The sequence below is a fragment of the Balaenoptera borealis genome (genome assembly GCF_965194805.1).
Source record: "Balaenoptera borealis genome assembly, chromosome: 5".
Taxonomy (NCBI): Eukaryota; Metazoa; Chordata; class Mammalia; order Artiodactyla; family Balaenopteridae; genus Balaenoptera; species Balaenoptera borealis.
Genome location: NC_138862.1, coordinates 124,788,846 through 124,807,968, shown reverse-complemented (window position 1 = coordinate 124,807,968; position 19,123 = coordinate 124,788,846). Strand labels below are relative to the sequence as shown.

The following is a 19,123-nucleotide window of genomic DNA, read 5'->3' as shown; positions in this document are numbered from 1 at the left end:
CAGAAGCAAAATTATTAGAACCCTTTCAATATCAGCAAAAATTGTACTTAATATCGGATATACATGTATTGTAGTGTATGATGTAGGGCATGGCTTCTGACAGTAAGAGTGCCTGAAATCCGTAAAGATCTTAAAATGGCCTTGATTATACAAACCATGTAGGGAATTGCCTGAACCCTTATACCTTCATCAACATTTTGTATTTTCAAAACTTTCAATCTATGCCAAGCTGATAAGCAACTTTTTTGTTTGTTTCTTAGTTTCATATTTATTTAGCTATGAGGGCAGTTGGGCACATTTTTTGTGTATTTCTATGCCATTTTTCTCTTTATTGTGAACTAAATTGTTGTGTTCTAGATCCATCTTGCTATTAGAGGTTGATCCTTTTCTTGTTGATTCGTGAGGTCTTTTATACAAAGGAGGAATATAGCTCTTTGTTACTCAAATATTTGTTGCAAATATTTCCCTCCAATTTGTTATTTGTTTTTAGCCTGCTTTATGATAATTTATATGTATTCTTTTTTGCCTCAGAGAGTTTGATACATTTTTCCTAGTTAAATTTAAAGTTTTCCTTTATGGCTTCCTGCAGGAAGTCCAAGAACAAAAGGAAGCCTCGAATTGTTTTTCAGCGGGAAAGTTGATACGATCTTATTTGTTTTCTAAACGTGGCTGCTGCCCAAGGAACTGGAGACCGACTCTCAGGAGGGAGAGATGAAATCCAAAGACAGTGGTTAGAAGGTGAGAGGTGATGGTGGCTTGGCTTGAAGGGGACAAATGGGAGAGCGATCAGGAGGCAAAACCAATGCAAATTATGATGGAGAATTTCCCAGATTTCTCGTTCTGATACTGAAATGCAACAGGGCAGCCACTCTCCGATACAGCAAACACTAAAGGAGGGCTGGGGATAATAGATATATTTATTGTTTGTTTATTTCGGTGGGGGGCTGGGGCTCAGGTTGGTGAGAACGTGAGTTAGGATTAGGACACGTTGAGCTGAAGTACCACTGAGATATCCAGGGGGGAAGTAGAAGAAGCAGTTGGATCCATGGCGATGGAGTGTAGAGGTGAGACATTTAGCAGGTGTGTTTCCAATTTATGAGTCTTGGTTTCCACATTGAGCATCAAAGTTCAACAAACACCTTTGTGGGGTTTTTAAATTAAATTTAATTTAATTTATTTACTTTTGGCTGCGTTGGGTCTTCATTGCTGTGCACGGGCTTTCTCTAGTTGCGGCGAGCGGGGGCTACTCTTCGTTGCGGTGCGCGGGCTTCTCATTGCAGTGGCTTCTCTTGTTGTGGAGCACGGGCTCTAGGTGCGCAGGCTTCAGTAGTTGTGGCATGTGGGCTCAGTTGTTGTGGCTCGCGGGCTCTAGAGCGCAGGCTCAGTAGCTGTGGCGCACGGGGTTAGTTGCTCCGCGGCATGTGGGATCCTCCCGGACCAGGGCTCTAACCCGTGTCCCTTGAATTGGCAGGCGGATTCTCAACCACTGCGCCACCAGGGAAGTCCCCCCTTTGTGGTATTGACTCACCAGGTTTCACTCAAAAAGTTCAACTTGGGTCTAGAGGTTGGCATAGTAATTGCTAAATGTTATTCCTGCTGAAAAAAAAGAGCTTTTGGTTTAAGCAAAAATACACACCCATTTTAACTGTGAATTGATGGCCCTAATTTTTTTTTTTACATTTAAAATTAATATCAAACATACAGAAAAGCTGCAAGAACAGCACAAAGAATGCCCTTGTAAAAATTCAATCTACCTAGTGCTAGTTATCTATTTTTGTGTAAAAAAATACTGCCCCCAAACTTAATGGCTTAAAACAACAACCATTATAGGATGTATCATGATTTTCTGAGTCCAGAATTCGGGCAGAGCTCAGGTGAGTGATCTCTGTTCCATGTGGTGTTGACAGAGGTCATGGAATGCTCTTCAGCTAGTGGATAGAATGATCTGGAGAAGCCAGGAGAGCTTCACTCGCGAGTCCGGCACCTTGGTGAAGATGGCTGCAACGCTGAGCTGAGCTGGGGGTGTCAACAGGAGCACCTATGCAGGGCCTCTTCAGTACGGTGCTCTCAGGGAGCTGGATGTCTTATAGCAGCTCAAGGCCCCTGGAGAAAGCTTTCGAAGTAGCCCAGATCGAAAGGTCAAAGCTTCTCATGACGTAATCAAGGAAGTCCCAGAGCATCACTTCCCCCACAATCTAGTGGTCTAACAAGTCACTAAGACCAGCTCAGATTTAAAGACAGGAATTAGTCTGTCTCCCAATCAGAAGAGTAACAATAAGTTTGTGACCATCTCTACTGTACCACAATTCACCAATTGTTATCTTGCCATATTTGTGTCATCATTCTTCTCTCTGAACTAGCTGAGAGTAAGTTGCATACATCATGCTCCTTGACCCCTAAATATTTCCTTATATATTTCCTAAAAGCAAAGAATCCTTTGACATATCCACAGTACAGTAGGGATTTTAACATTGAAAACTACTATTATCTAATCTATAGTCCATATTGTAATAGTTCAAATAATATAATTTATAGTAAATTTTTTTTTTTCTGGCCCAGGATCCAATCCAGGGTCGTATATTACATTTAGTTATCAGGTCTCTTTAGCCTTCTTTAATCTGGAAGGATTCCTCATCCTTTCTTTTTCTTTTATAACTTTGACATTTTTGTTTTTGTTTTTTTTAAATGAATTGACATGTTTTTATTTATTTATTTATTTATTTTTGGCTGTGTTGGGTCTTCGTTTCTGTGCGAGGGCTTTGTCTAGTTGCGGCAAGTGGGGGCCACTCTTCATTGCGGTGCGCAGGCCTCTCACTATCGCGGCCTCTCTTGTTGTGGAGCACAGGCTCCAGATGCGCAGGCTCAGTAATTGTGGCTCACGGGCCTAGTTGCTCCGCGGCATGTGGGATCCTCCCAGACCAGGGCTCGAACCGGTGTCCCCTGCATTGGCAGGCAGATTCTCAACCACTGTGCCACCAGGGAAGCCCAACTTTGACCTTTTTAAGAGTCATGTCAACTGTTTTGTAGAATGTCCCTTAATTTAGGTTTGTCTGATATTTCCTTGTTATTAGTTTTAGGTTATGTATTATACTTTGGGCCAGAACACCACAGAAGTGATGTAGTGTTCTTCTCAGTGCAACATATCAGGAGGCAGTGATGTTGATTTGTCCCATTATTGGTGGTATTAACTTTTTTTTAATTTTATAAATTTATTTATTTATTTATTTTTGGCTGCGTTGGGTCTTTGTTGCTGTGTGTGGGCTTTCTTTTGTTTTTTGGTTGTGGCGAGCAGGGGCTACTCTACGTTGTGGTGCACAGGCTTCTCATTAAGGTGGCTTCTCTTGTTGCAGAGCACGGGCTCTAGGTGTGCGAGCTTCAGTAGTTGTGGCTTGTGGGCTCAGTAGTTATGGCTCGAGGGCTCAGTAGTTGTGGCTCGAGGGCTCTAGAGCACAGGCTCAGTAGCTGTGGCTCACGGGCCTAGTTGCTCTGAGGCATGTGGGATCTTCCTGGACCAGGGCTCAAACCCGTGTCCCCTGCATTGGCAGGAGGACTCTCAACCATTGCACCACAAGGGAAGCCCGGTGGTATTAACTTTGATCATTTTGTTAAAATAGTGCCTTCAAGTTCCTATTTTTCCTTTTCTAATTAATATTACTTTTGTGGAGAGATTCGTTGAGACTGTAAATATCTTGTTCCTCAGTAGACTTTCAACCATATGTTTTAGCATCCCTTGATGATTTTTGCCTGGCTCTTTTACTAGGATGGTAGCAAAATGGTGGTTTTCTAATACCGTCATTTCTTCTGCATTTATTAGTTGGCATTCTACAGTAAGGGAGAGCTGTCCTTTAGGTATGTGTGTACAGACTTGGATGAACTTATGGATTCTTATTATACTCAATTGGTTATAACCCATAACTGTCATCTATTCGGATGTTTACTGCCTTTGGGTGTCTCCTTGTACTTTTGATCTATTCCTATTATTTCTTATTTTCTGTCACAGTCTGATGTTCCAGACTCATCTTGTACTTGCCCTGCCCCAGTCCTTGAATCAGCCATTTCTTCAGGGATCCCTGGTTCCTTTTAACAAAGAATGCTTTTTAGAAACCAAACACTGTGTGCTGTACTGTGCTCAGTGCCGGTCATGTCAACGCTTCTAGGCCCTTTCACTGGACAAAGCTAGAGATACTGATATCTCTAATTCCCATCGAACTCTGTAGGGATTTGCTTGCTTTGCCCTGTTTCAGGGTTGTGTCACCTTTCTTCCACAGTGAGAACTCTGATTCTCGACAACATTAGTATATTCATTTATTTGTTCAGATCTCAAAATATAGAAAACAATTTCAGAATTCTTGTACTCATACTACTACGGAAAACCAAATCTATTAAGTAAAATACAAGACTTATTTATTTATGTATGTAGTTGCCAGGAATGGCTGAAACCCATCGAGATTCATCCCTGAGGCTGGATATATTGCTACTGGATTAAAACTATTGTTCTGGTAATGTAAAAGGTATAGGGGAGCCTTTTCAGTGGGCAACCAATAATAATTGCCACAATCACTCTGGGTGTTAGTTGGAGACCACTAGGAAGTGAGATGGGAGAGAGGAGTCTAAACTGCCAAGATCCAGCGGAGAGATGATAAAGGCCTGAACCAGGGAAGTCTACCAGGGGCACATTGCCCATGAAATCAGCTGAGCCCTTCTGGAATCTTCACACTCTAGTCTGTACCAAGTCCCTGGATAATACATTTCAAATGTGCATCCTCCAATGTCAGGAGAATACTAGCTGTGTGACCTTGGATGAGTTATTAACCTCTCTGAGCCTCACACCGGTCACGCTGGCTCTACCAGAAAGGGTGTGGGCTTGTCCATGATGTTGCACCGAGAATGTTTCCAAATTTACTTCTAATCAATGGTTTGGGCCAATAACACACTTTTCTTTAATCGGCAATTACATATTCCTTTTAACGCTGCAGGAATCCCAGGTCCTTTTAATAGATGGCGCTGTAATTGCAGTTTTCATCTTAAACCACTTTATTTTCAGAGGGAATGAGAGACTGTGTCAAGAACATAATGAGATAATTCAGTGAAAACAATGAAATGCTTGACTACCACACAGGTAATAGCTGATAAAAAAAAAGTCTCCAGTGACAATAGATCAGGTAGCGTGGAGCGGGTAACTTGCAGTTGTGTGGGTGGAATGTATTCTGAGTTATTAATTCCCCATTTGCTCAAGGCCGGCTGTCCTCAGTGATGGCTTGACCAGGCTTCCTCTCCACAGAGGGTGTGCTATCTGTGTCAGGAGTGGGGTGTAGAGGCAGCAGTTGGGGCTCTGGAGTCAGCCAGACCTGTATTCAGATTCCAGCTCTGTTATTTATTGCTGTCTGATACTGAGGTGTTAAATGGGGTTAAGAAACATGACCCTATAAGATATTATGTGCCTTTGCTGAGATAATAAATGATGAAAGCCCAGTAGAGAGACACATTGTAAGTGTGAGTTCTCTTCTACTGTACCTCTGCAACTTCACGGATTTACTTCTGTGCCCTGACAGAGCCCTCTTATCTATACATCCTCTCAGTCACACAATGGCCTCAGCCAGCTCTGAGGATTAGACCACCAAGGAATGAGAGCAGACGGGAGCAATACTTCCTGCTACACCACACCCGGTATTTCTTCCAGGACTCAAGGAGCATTAAGTCACCTGCTTCTCTCGTTATAAAGACATTTAATAACGTTTTAAAATACCTAACCAGTGCTCAGTCTCTGTATTGGATTTTTGCGGATGACACGAAGAAGTATAAGAAGTAGTCCTTGTTTTCCAGGAACATAAAATCCCACTAAGGACCCAAAATAATTACAATGCAAAGCACAAAGACCTGGGTTCAAATCCCAGCTCTGCCACTTACTAGCTATGTGACCTTGAACAGTCACTTAACCTCTCTGTACCTCTATTTCCTCACCTGTGAAACAGAGCCACCAATAACCTACCTGGTCAGGTCATCACGAGGTTTAGAATAGCTGCTACGTGTAAGGGACCTGGCACAAAATAGGCCCTGAGAAAATCCGAGTTCCTTTGTCTTCAAACCATGTGGTAGTTAAATAATGTAACAGGAGACCTGTTACAAAATTGCCTGTAAGTAACTGGCAAGTGAGATGCCCTGAAATAAAGGCTCTTGGAGTTCGGTGGAGGAGAGAACCATTCAGGCGGAGGTGGGTGGAGTAGATTCTTACATGAAGAAGGGAGGTGACTGGCATCCTCCACGGATGGGCTGATTTTCTCAGGTGCATCATGGGAGCCTTGTTTCCTGCACCAACGATAATGAATAAAGACTTGGATGCCTAAGATAGGAGTGGCGCACTGAAGACTGAGGAAAGTCATTAAGTTATCCACCCAATGCCCAGACCACTGATACCGTTTGTCCTTGAATTGCCAGTTCTCACCATCCATCTGTCTCAGTGGCCTTTGGGCCCACTGTGAATGAATCGTTCCAACTCCTGCAGTCATCAGAGTCCTCTGGGCAATAACAAACCAAGTGGAGGACAGATATATAGCCCAGATAAAGGAAATGCTAATGGACAGAGATGTGTTCACCCCAATACTCTTTACAAAGTATAGCTTTGAACAAAAACATACAGGGAAACTTACTTGCAGAAGATATTAATAACAATCACCAGCTGTTGTAAATTATGTTTTGTTCCCAATTATCAGCTCCCTCTTCTGTAAGAGAATCATACATCCTTTCTCTGCCAGGACTCTCTGAGGATGGAGTATAGGAGTCTCCCATTGATTTTCAGGATGGCCAATGGGATATGAGAGCATGCAACAGGCACCACATCAAAGCAAAAACATTAAATGTATTTCAGTGATTTATTTGGCCTCATGCTCTTGTCTTCTCAGATGATCCTACTGTCAATCTGGGTCCCAGAATGAGAAAGCCTGGTGCTCAAGGTGAGCTAAGCACAACTGAGTCATGACAGATAAAGACCAATAAACCAGAACATCCATGAGCTAGAGGTATTTGTTATTGTAAGTCACTGAGGTGTGGAGGTTGTTTGTTGCCACAGCAAAGGCTGACAAGTACATCAACATTAACTGAACACTTGTTCTGTGCTGGCGTTGTCCTGAGCAATTATATGTGTTCTCTCATTTAATCTTCACACTAATCTTGCAAGGTAGAGTTTCATCCAGTGTTCTCCATGGTAAACATCAGAAAATTACTCTGCCTGTGTACAAAGGGAAGTACAAAAGGAAGGCTTCTGCTTCCAGCCAAGATAGAAAAACACAGGCTGAATGTGCCCTCCCACCTGAAAGAACTAAAAAGTCAGTGAAATATATAAAACAATGTTGTTGTTTTTTTTAAACAATCGTTTTTAAGATGTTGTATAATGGGCAGTGAAGGACAGTAAGCTCTGAGATATGAGAGTTTGCAAAAAAAGGGGAAGACTGGCAGAGCATGGTATTCTCCTTGGTTTAGGAATATGGAGCTGAGAGCAAGGAGGCCAAGGCAACTAAAATTTGCAGGACAGAACACTGGAAAGGAGAAAGCTACACAGAGAGAGGACCATGGAGATTTGCAAAGGGTCGCCCTAGAAGATTCAGCTGAGCACAGATCAGGGCATGCACAAGAGGAAACTATCCAAGGCATGGAAAGTAACTACCAGTAAAACTAAAGGGAACAATCTCTGGAGCTCACCTAGGACTAGAAATAGCATCTCTCCCTACCAGCCAGAGTGGACATCAGGCAAAATAAGAAAAGGGTCTTGCTCCACAGTGGGAAAAAATTACCAGACATGCAAAAAAGCAGGTACATGCAACCCAATGTGAGGAGAAAAATCAATCCATTGAAACTAACCCAGAAATGACCCAGATAATAGAATTAGTGGACAAGGACATTTTATTTTATTTATTTTTTTATTTTTTAAAATTATTTATTTATTTTTGGTTGCATTGGGTCTTCGCTGCTGCGCGCAGGCTTTCTCTAGTTGCATTGAGTAGGGGCTACTCTTCATTGTGGTGCACGGTCTTCTCATCGCGGTGACTTCTCTTGTTGTGGAGCACAGGCTCTAGGCACGCGGGCTTCAGTAGTTGTGGCACGTGGGCTCAGTAGTTGTGGGTCATGGGTTCTAGAGCGCAAGCTCAGTAGTTGTGGTGCACGGGCTTAGTTGCTCCGTGGCATGTGGGATCTTCCCAGACCAGGGAATCGAACCAATATCCCCTGCATTGGCAGGCAGATTCTTAACCACTGCGCCACCAAGGAAGTCCCAAGGACATTTTAAAAAGTACTATGACTGTATCCCATACATTTGAGATACTATTTGAGATACCAAATCTGTTAAATAAAGACATGGGAGATACAGAAAAAAAAAGGCCCAAGTTGAATTTCTAGAAACAAACCTACAGTGTTTGAGATGAAATCCCACTGGGTGGGATTAATCACAGATTAGACATGGTAGAAGGAAGAGTTAGTGAAATTGAGGACATAAAAATATAGAAACTGTTGAAAATGAAACACACAGAGGAAACAGATGAAAAACATGAACAGAATAACAGCAAGCTGTGTGACAACTTCAGGCAGCCTGGGCATGTGGAGTAGGGGTCCTTGAAGGAAATGGAGGAGCAGAAAAATATTTGAAGAAATAATAGCACCCAAATTTCCCAATATGAAGAAAACTCTAAACCCACAGATCTAAAAAGCTTAAAGAAACTCAAACACAAGACACATAAAGAAAATGACACTGAGGCACATCATAATTGAATTGATTAAAACCACTCATAAAGAAAAAATGTTGAAAGTAGCTAGAGGAAAGGAGGAAACACATTACATACAGAGGAACAAAGAGGATGACAGCAAATTTTTTGTCAGAAACAATTTAAGCTAAAAGACCATGAAGCGACATCTTTAAAGCAATGAAAGAAAAACAGTCCATCAACCTAGAATTCTTTACGAAGAGGAAAAACTTTCAAAAGTGAGGGCCAACAAGGCTTCTTCAGATATACAAAAGCTTTAAGAACTCATTACCATCAGACCTGCTCTGTAAGACCCACATAGTTTAAAAGTAAAAGGATGGAAAAGATGCATTGTGCTAACACTAATTTTAAAAAGAAGTGAGAGCAGATATAGCAATATCAAACAAAACAGATTGCAGGCACAGTATTAGCAGGCACAAAGAGAGTCATTTCATAAAGGGATATAACAACCCAAAGGTATATGCACCTAAAACAAAGCTTCAAAACACATGAAACAAAAAGTGATAGAACTGCAAGAAGCAGATAGATCCGCAGGTATAACCATACATCCTTCTCTTAACGACTGACAGAACAGATAGATAGAAAATCAGTAGGAATAGAGAAGACTTGAATAACACAACCAACCTGACCTCATTGGTATTTCCAGAACACTCCACCCAACAACAGCAGAATACACGTTCTTTTCAAGTACACGCAAAACGTTTAGAAAGTTCAACTATATTCTGAGCCATGAAATGTTTCAGTAAATTTAAAACTATTTAAGTTATACAAAGAATGTTCTCTGACCACAATAGAAATAAATTAGAAATCAATACTGGAATGATGTCTGGAAAATCTTCAAATATTTGGAAACAAAATAACACAATTCTAAGTAAGCTACGCATCAAAAAGAAAAAAAAATACGTTACAAAGTATTTTGAACTGAATGTAAGTGAAAATGCTACGTTGCAAAATTTGTGAGATGTGGTACTTGGAAAACAATTTATGGCACTAAAGGCCTATATTAGCCAAGAAAAATGGTCTAAAATCAATGATCTCAGCTTCCACCTTAAGAAACTAGTGAAAGAGCAAATGGATGCCAAAAGTAAGCAGAAGAAAGGAAATAGAGCCAAAAAACAAACAAACAAAAACAAACAAAAAAATAGAGAAAATAAATGAAACCAAAAGCTGATTATTTGAGACCATCAGTAAAATTGATAAACTGCTAGCCAGACTGAACAGGCAAAAAAAGGAGAGAAAAGACCCAGGTTACCAGTATCAGAAACAAGAGAGGTGATGTCACTACAGATTTTTCATGTTATAAAAGGACGATAAGGAAAAATTATGAACAACTTAATGTCAATATATACAATAATTAGATGAAATGACAAATGTCTTGAAAGATATAAACTACTATAGTTCATTCAAAAAGAAACAGATAAACAGAATGGCTCTATATCTATTTTAAAGTAATTGAATTTCTATTTAAAACTCTCCCCATAAAGAAAACTCCAGGAATTTCCCTGGTGGTCCAGTGGTAGAGAATCCGCCTTCCAATGCCAGGGACAGGGGTTCAATCCCTGGTCAGGGAACTAAGATCCCACAGGCTGCGGGGCAACTAAGCCTGTGCACCACAACTACTGAGCCCATGCGCCTTGGAGCCCACGCACCACAACTAGAGAGAGAACCTGCACGCCACAGCTAGAGAGAAGCCCGGGCACCACAACAAAGACTCAACGCAGGCAAAAAAATAATAATAATAAAATAAAAAAGAAAAGGAAAACTCCAGGGCCAGATTACTTCACTGGTGAATTCTATGAAACATTTAAGGAGGAAATAATACAAATTCTATATAAACTCTTCTTTTTTCTTAGAAGAAAAAGGAACATTGTTAACTCATTCTTGAAAGCCAGCATTAGTTTGGTGCCAAAGCCAGGCAAAAGATATTACAAGAAAAGAAAAGCACAGACTGTATTCCTCATGAACATATATGCTAATGGGATCCAACAATGTATTAAAAGGATAATATACCGTGGCCAAGTGGGATTTATTCCAGGAATGCAAAGCTAGTTCCACATTCAAAACTCAATCACTGTAATTCACTGTATGACTAGATTTAAAAAGAAAGGAAATTGGGAAATCACAGAATGCCTGGGAAGGCTGGAGAGCAAGATCCAGAAAAAAAACAGGCAGGAGAAACAACAACAACAATAAAATCAACAACAAATGCAGGGCAGCAGAAATACAGCTGGAATCACACCCCAAACCCAGACTACCGAGCTGCCATTCTCAGCACTGATCACTGGACACGGGAGTGGGAACCACTGCTAATGGCATCCTTGGGATCTGGATGTTGCTGCTGCCAATGCCCCCATCAGAATGAATTCTCCACCATCTTTGCTTTTTTGGAATAGCTGATTCCAGCTTTGAAAACCCAGGAGGGAGGTTCTGATTGACCAAGCTGTCAGGAAGACTGGAAAAGGGAGGGCAACAGAAGGGGTTCTTAGTTGCCAACAATAGAATCCACTCCACCTACTTCATGCAGGTGGGACTTAGTAGAACAGATTAAATAGCTTATGGAATCATTCAGATTGCTGAAAATTAGGCTCTGGACCGAGCTTTCTGGAAAATACTTCTGTCTACACTGCAGAACAGGCCTGGTAAGGGAGTTTCTGCCACAACTGAGATGAGGAAGCTGCCACTCTTACCCTGATCCCAGAAAAGAGCTGCCTCTACTTCCCCAGGAGTACCAGCCAGAACTAACGCCGTAGTCCTAGAGAATTTCCTGAAGTAGCGAACTTCTGAATCTGACTGGTGTATTTGTCTGGTAGAATCCAGATCACACCCCCATCCAGGGAAAGGGAGGCTAGGACATGAAGGGGTTTTTGTTTTTATAAATTTATTTATTTATTTTTGGCTGCGTTGGGTCTTTGCTGCTGTGTGCGTGCTTTCTCTAGTTGTGGCGAGCGGGGGCTACTCTTCGTTGCGATGCATGGGCTCTAGGCGCACAGGCTTCAGTAGTTGTGGCACGTGGGCTCATTAGTTATGTCTTGCAGGCTCTAGAGCACAGGCTCAGTAGCTGTGGTGCACAGGCTTAGTTGCTTCGCGGCGTGTGGGATCTTCCCGGACCAGGGCTCGAACCCGTGTCCCCTGCATTGGCAGGAGGATTTCTAACCACTGCCCCACCAGGGAAGTCCCATGAAGGGGGTTTATTTGTTTGATTTTACCAAAAATAAAATGCAAAGAGGGTTTGCAAGAGATTTGAGAGCCATGACTGGCGCTGGGCTTTTTGTCCATCAGCAGGAAGTGACTCTGCTTCCTACCTGGATGCATGCGGAGGGGAGCTCCTCAGGCTTAGAAAGGTGGTTCAGCCACTCAGTGTCCCAATGTGACAAATGCCACTAGAGAAAGGTACATTTATTAGTTCACAGATTGGAAACTGAGCTTCCCAGACATTTGGTAACTTGTGCAAGATCACAATTTGAAGAACAAACATTGGCCAAGCCCTTATAGACATCACCTCCTCTAATCCCTACAACTCTATGTGGTAGATAGTATCTCTCCCATTTTATATGAGAGAAAAATGAGGATTATAGAAATCCATTAAAGGCTAAAAATTCTGTGGTGTGACCCTGCCGTGTTCTGCCCTCCATCCCGCCACCTCATCCCACTGTACCAAGGTGTTTTATGACCACAGAACTCCCCAGGACTCTGGGCGTAGGTGTGTGTGTGTGTATCCTTAATATCTTGTCCTGCATCAAGTTCAGTGTTCACTGGATGAATTTGGGGGTCTCTGTCACTGAGTCTCACCTGTCTTCTTTCTTACTACAGGCTAACTCGGGTGTATTCCAGAGTGCTCCTGGGGTGCTCAGACCTCAGGGCCCCAGTAGCTCTGCTCATCTAGGAAGTAAAGGGCAACAGGAAGGGGAATGGAATAACCTGGGATCTGCAGCTATGTTGGTATGCAAATCATTTGTATGCAAATGATTCTAAGGAAATAGCGTTGGGGATCCCTGGGTCAATCATTTTTGTGTCCTGTGAATGATGCAAATTATTTTTGGTGCCTTTAACCCTCCATGTTTCGTAGCTGGACTGAAACAGTTTAAAAAAAAAAAAAAAGACTTCATTCTTAGAGTAGTTTTAGGGACACAGCAAAACTGAGTGGAAGGTACAGAGAGTTCCCATACACCCACTGCTCTGACACATGCACAGCCTCCCCCATAATCAGCATCCCCCACCAGAGTGATACATTTGTTACAATTGATGAACCTGCACTGACACATCATTAGCACTCCAAGTCCATAGTTTGTCTTAGGGTCGCTCTTGGTGTACATGCTGTGGGTTTCGACAAATGTCTAATGACCTGTATCCACCATTATAGCATCACACAGAGTAGTTTCACTGCTCTAAAAATCTGCGTTGCACCTATTCATCCCTTCCTCCCTCCTAACCCTTCGCAACCAATGATCTTCTTACTGTCTCCATACTTTTTTGCCTTTTCCAGAGTGTCATATAGTTGGAATCATACTATAAGTAGCCTTTTTAGATTGGCTTCTTTCACTTAGTAAGAAACATACATTTAAGTTTCCTCCGTGTCTTTTCATGGCTTGAGAGTTCATTTCTTTTTAGTCCTGAATAATATTGTATGGATGTACACAGTTTATTTATCCATTCACCTACAAAGGACATCTTGGTTGCTTCCAAATTTGGGCAGTTATGAATAAAGCTGCTATAAACATCCATGTGCAGGTGTTTTTGTGTAAACATAGGTTTTCAACTCCTCTAGGAGTCTGCCAAACTGTCTTCCAAAGTGGCTGCACAATTTTGCATCCCCACCAGCGATGTATGAGAGTTCCTGTTGCTCCACATCCTCGTCAGTGTTTGATGCTGTCAGTATTCTGGATTTTGCCCATTCTAACAGGTGCGTAGTGGTATCTCGTTGTTTTGATTTGCATTTCCCTGATGACATTTGATGTGGAGGATCGAAACAGTTTTTAGCATATCTTTGGATAGGCTGGCCCATGCTAGACAGTGAATCAACAAGTCCACTCCTACAAATAGGCACAAGAAAACATTAGCACAGATGCAGTAGGGAACCTGTTCAAGAATGTCCATAGCAGCACTGTTCATAATAGCCCCAAACTAGAATCAACCCCAACACTCCTTGAAAGGACCATGGAAAAATAAATTGCTGGCAAAGACTCTTTCTTTTGACCAAACTTTAATGTTTCCTCTGCTCATCCAGGCCTGACCCTGGGCTTCCCTCTCTGTTCCCCTAGAATCCAATTTGAGCAGGAATCCTGCTAAGTCAGTTTAGCAAAACTCTCCCACCCTTCAGTGTCTGACCACCCTCTAACATCTGATCAAATCTCTCATCCCTCATGCTGGCCTGCCTTCAGCAAGGACCCTGATGAGTCAGTCTAGCAAGAACCCTCCTTACCCCTGTGTTTGCTCTTAGTAATTTTCCATCCCTTGACCCCCAACCTTGCTCCTTGGCTATAAATCCCCACTTGTCTTTGTTGTATTCAGAGTTGAACCTGATAGCTCTCCCCTGCACCTCCCCGCCCCGCCCCCATGGAAGAGTTTTCCTTACCATCTTTAACAAATGTCAGGAATAATTTTTTAACATTGTGTTTGTTCACCCAATAAGCTATTATAGCCATGAAAATGAATGAGCTACAGTTGCATGCATTAATATGGATGAATCTTGTTGACTCCAGAGAGCAAGTCCTAGAAAACTACATGCAGTATAACATCTTTTAATAAAGTTCAAAAAACAAGTAAAACTAAATAAAATAATGTTTAAGCATATATATTATATATATATGTGTGTGTGTATATATATACACACATGCAAACACACACACACACATACACACACAGTTGACCCTTGGGTTTGAACCACACAAGTCTACTTACACACGGATGGTTTTCAATAAATATGTCCTACGGTTCTACACAATCTGTGGTTGGTTGAATCCCTGGATGTAGAACCTCAGATACAGAGGGTCAGAGGGCCAACTCTAAAGTTATACAAGGATCTTAAACTGCATGGGGATTGGCACCCCTAATTCCTGGGGTTGTTCAAGGGTCAACTGTATAGATATTTGAAAAGAATAATCTAAGGAAATGATAAATCTTAACAATCAGGAGAGTGGTTTTATGTGATGGGGAGGCAAAAAGATGGGCTAGAAAAGGAGCACATGGGAGATGCAGGTGCCTTGGGTTGGATGGTCGACTCATAGGTATTTACTATATTATGAATAAATACGTAACTATATAAGGGCCATGCATAGGTTAATGATGACAGTGTGTCATGAACCAAGGACTATGATTAATCCAATTCTCAGCATTGATGACAGAAGGAAGGGAGGGAGGGAGGGAGGGAGGGAGGGGGTAATGGAGATAGATTTTCTTCCTCCCAACCTTTGTCTTTCCTTCCTTCTGCCCTGCCTTCAATCATTTATTCCATGACCTTTTATTGGCTGTCTACTGCGTACCTGGCCCTAGGCTGGGTGCCAGGGGCACTGAGGTGAAACAGACACAGTCGTGCCCTTAAGAGAGCCGCTGTCTGCTGTGGGTGTCTGAGAGTTCCCAAAGGGTTTGCGAAGTGCTGTGACAGAGGTAAGACAACAAGCTGCTGTTGGGCTCCCTAACCCACCTGGGGCTGCTGGGGAAGGCTGTAGAGCTTAGAGAAATTAGTGAGTTGGAAATAGAGGTGGGAGTGCAAAAGCTGTAAAGAAAAAAAAGACAGCTCAGCCCTGGAAGTGCTCACATCTTGTGGGAGGGGAGGATGGCAAGAAAAGAGGCAGCAGCAACAGTGGAATTGGGGCCCTGAGAGAGGGCACAGGCCAGAGGGCACACACAGGAGGGGGTACACCGAGACTAGGCTTTCAGGAAGGCTTCCTGGAGGAGAGGGCATGCATACAGGCAGAGAATTGGAGTTACCTGGGCAAAGTCTGTGCCAGGGGGAAAGGTCAGTGTGTGTGAAGGCTGATGTCAGGGAGGAAGCTTGGTTCCCTGGAGTTGCTCAGAGGTGGCCTGGCCCAGAGCGAGGGTGCAGGAAAGTGAGACTAGCATGCAGGAGCCAGATTCAGCTAAGAAGTGGGAAAACCACCCTGTGGGCCATCCTCTGAAGGGGGCGGCAGGGGTGACTTTCACTTTGAGAAGCCAGCTCTAGCTGTGGAGCAGAAGTAAGGAGGTGCTGCAGCAGTTGGGGATAGAGATGGTGGTGAGTGAGCTGTAGAGAGGACCAGAGAGGAGGGCCCCTTATGGGCAACCCCACACTGTAGGCTGGGCTCAAATGGGGTTTCCTCTGAGGGAGGGCAGAAGATGTGCCGACGGCACACACCACCCTTCTCCTCCCTGGCATGCATCTCCTCGGAGCAAGCCTCAAGCGCCAGAATTTCTCAGTACTGATGGTTTTTCCTCACTTTCTATTAAACTACAGTTGATACTTTTGGAAGACTGAGAAGGAGACCAAGATTGCTGAAACCTGGTAAGTAGATTCTAAGCTGCTTGGGAGAAGAGGCAAGCAAATGGTGGGGTTCACAGCTTTGCATTACAAACAGAGGTTCTGGACCCCTGACTGTAGCAGCCCCCAGTGGACCTCCTGCTCTAGGCATGACTTCGCCTTAGCCCAAGAACTCCAAGAATGCTGCAGGTCTTCACCTACTGCTCAGAAGTAGGAGAAAAAGACTTACTGAGCAGCTACTATGTACGTAACGTGCTACAACACATAATCATACTCAGGAAATCCTTCTGTCCCCATTTTACAATGAGAAAGCTAAGACCCAAAGAGTCTGAATTGAAATTAAACCCAAAGGCTGCCTGGCCATACCCATGAAAGATTGTGTTTTCTTTGGAGTGACACTGGCTAGTTCTTTGAGGGTTTATTTTTTGAATCAACCTTGGACAGTTAAGAACATCTTACATGAGTTATCTATTGCTGCACAAGAAATTACCCCCCAAATGAGCAGCTTAATACAATAAACATTTATTCTTTTACAGTTTCTGTGGTCAGGAATCTGGGCACAGTGTAGCTGAATGTCTCTGATTCAAGGTTTCTCATGAACTTGCAGTCAAGGTGTCAGACAATGGCTGCAGTCTCATATGAAGGCTCAGCTGGGACTGGGGGCTGAGATCTGCTCCTAAGTTCGCTCACTTAGAAGTTGAAGTGAGTTGTTGGCAGGCCTCTGTCCCCACCACATGGGCCTCTCCACAAGGCTGCTTCAGCATATAGCAGCTTGCTTCTCCCAGAGAGCTAATTCAAAAGCAAGTGAGAGAGACAGAGAGAGAGACAGAGAGAGAGAATGCTCGAAGTAGAAGCCACAGTCTTTTTATAACCTAATCTTGGATGGGTCATCCATCATTTCCACATTATTCTCTTGGTGAGAAGCAAGTCCATGAGGCCAGCCCACACCTAAGAGGAGGGGTCACACAAGGGTGTGAAACCAAGAGGCAGAGACTGCTGGAGACATCTTAGAGGCTGCTTACCTCAATGTGAAGAGTTTTAATAGCCAGGTTATTCTGGCTTCTCCCAAAATGACAAATTGCTTCACCTGGTATCCAGGGGCTGGAGTATTTTAGGGCCTGCAGGGACACTTGGGGTGCTCTTGTGGCCACTCCTTTGGGCCTAAGGCATATTTGGAAGGGTCAGTACGGTGAACCTACCTGGAGCCCCCAAGGGAGAGGGAAGTTAGTTTCTCAAATTGTGGCTATTTCTCCTTCCGCATCTTGTCCTTGAAGCTGTTGTCATGTTTCCAGCAAAGAGGGCAAGTGATGGGCATCCCCCTCCCCGACCCCGTCGGCCAGATTAGGTTCAGGTGGAGAAACCACTGAAAGTCTTCTTTCAATTCCCCTTTGCTTCTGTATCTTTTTCCCCCAGATTTTCTTTTCTTGTCCCCAACCTGTGTCCATAGCCCCCTCAGTAACTTGCAGAGTAGGTGCTCCAAGAGTTTCCTGATGGGGGTTAGGAAGGCCTGCTGTGGAGACCCCCAAAATACAGTAAGTGTGAATGTACGTCAGAACTGCCACTCGGGTCAGTTCAAATCACATTTACTCAATGTCTGTTCTGTGCTGGGTACAGGGAATCCAGAGATGTATAAAATGTATTCTTGCCCTTTGAGGGGGTTCACAGCCTTAGGAGGGAGACAGACATACAAACAGGCAATGACAAAACAATAGGATAAGTGCAACAAATTCTTGATCAATACACCCTTTGGCCATCCCACCACGGCTACCCTGGTTTATGAGGCATCATCTTTTGCTCGGACTATTTCAGTAGCTTCCAAGCTGATTTCCTCCATCCACCCACTCTGCTACTGAGAGATCTTTATAGAATGCAAATCTGACAAAATATTACCCTGGTTAAAGGCCTCAACTAATCTTGGGGGAACGGTCAAACTCTTTGGATGGCTCCCAAGACCCTAGCCACTGTCCATCCCTCCAGCTACATCTTACCTTATTGTTTACATTCCAGTCATACCATAGGCTCTGTGCTGTGATAGGAACCTAGCCAGGTGACCATCCCGTCCCTCTCCCTCCAGGAGCTAATTCCAGATTGCCCTTCCCAGTCTGGGAAAGGAGCCCCAGAGCCGCCATCAAAACATTTCTCGCACTAGGTTGGATTGCCTTTACTTGCCTGTGTCCCAGATGAATGGGCGCTCTGCATCGAGGCTCTTTGGTACCTGGCACAGAGAGGGCTGGGGTCAGACCAAATGACTGTGGAATGAACTGAGGTCAACTCTGGGAACGGAGACGAAGGCACCCAGACCAGTAACTTTCAATATCCCCAAGGAAGCACTGATGCTACAAGCACTCGCTTGGCCTCCGCTCTGGCCACGCCCTCTTCCTTATCTCTGCGCCTGCTGGCAAAGAGGCTGCCCACCTTCAGCGCTGGTAGCAGGCAGAGTAGAGAGACCCACCTACTTGCGCCTCGGGTGGGCGGGGAAGGCTCCGTGAAGCAGGTGCGGTATGAAATTGGACTTTAGAAGATGAGTTGGATCCTGATCTTAAAAAATAAAGTGTGGACACGTGTCTGAGGAAGAGGTTATTAAACCACGACCTTTCCCCGGCTGCTATTTCCCACATGCATTGGGTAAAGACAGCAAAGCTGCCGAGTGACTGTGTGTGTGTCCCTTCCAGCTCAGGGGTACCCACCCCGGCGCTCCCGGAGCTCTTGAATGAATAGGGAGGGGCGCGCATGAATGAGTGCGTGAGTGAGGGAGTGCGCGGGCTAGCGGGCTGGTGAATGGCGACCGCGCCGACTCGGCACGGGGACGCGGGCGCGGGCTCCACTTCCCTCTCCCGCCAGCTGGTGGCCTCGGGAAGGTGGCGGCGCCGGCAGCGGCCCGAGCTGGGACGGGCCGGGACGCGGGATGGTGGGGGAAGGG

The 19,123-nt window shown here is 43.9% G+C and overlaps 1 protein-coding gene across 1 annotated transcript in view; it reads left to right on the top strand.

The window, feature by feature from the left end:
* The first annotated feature begins 15,106 nt into the window (after positions 1-15,106).
* Positions 15,107-19,123, top strand: part of SPSB4 (splA/ryanodine receptor domain and SOCS box containing 4) — a 91,821-nt gene continuing 87,804 nt past the window's right edge. Inside the window, exon 1 of the mRNA XM_082392401.1 lies at positions 15,107-16,227. The gene's annotated coding sequence lies outside the window, so the exon portion shown is untranslated. The remainder of the gene's footprint in view (positions 16,228-19,123) is intronic.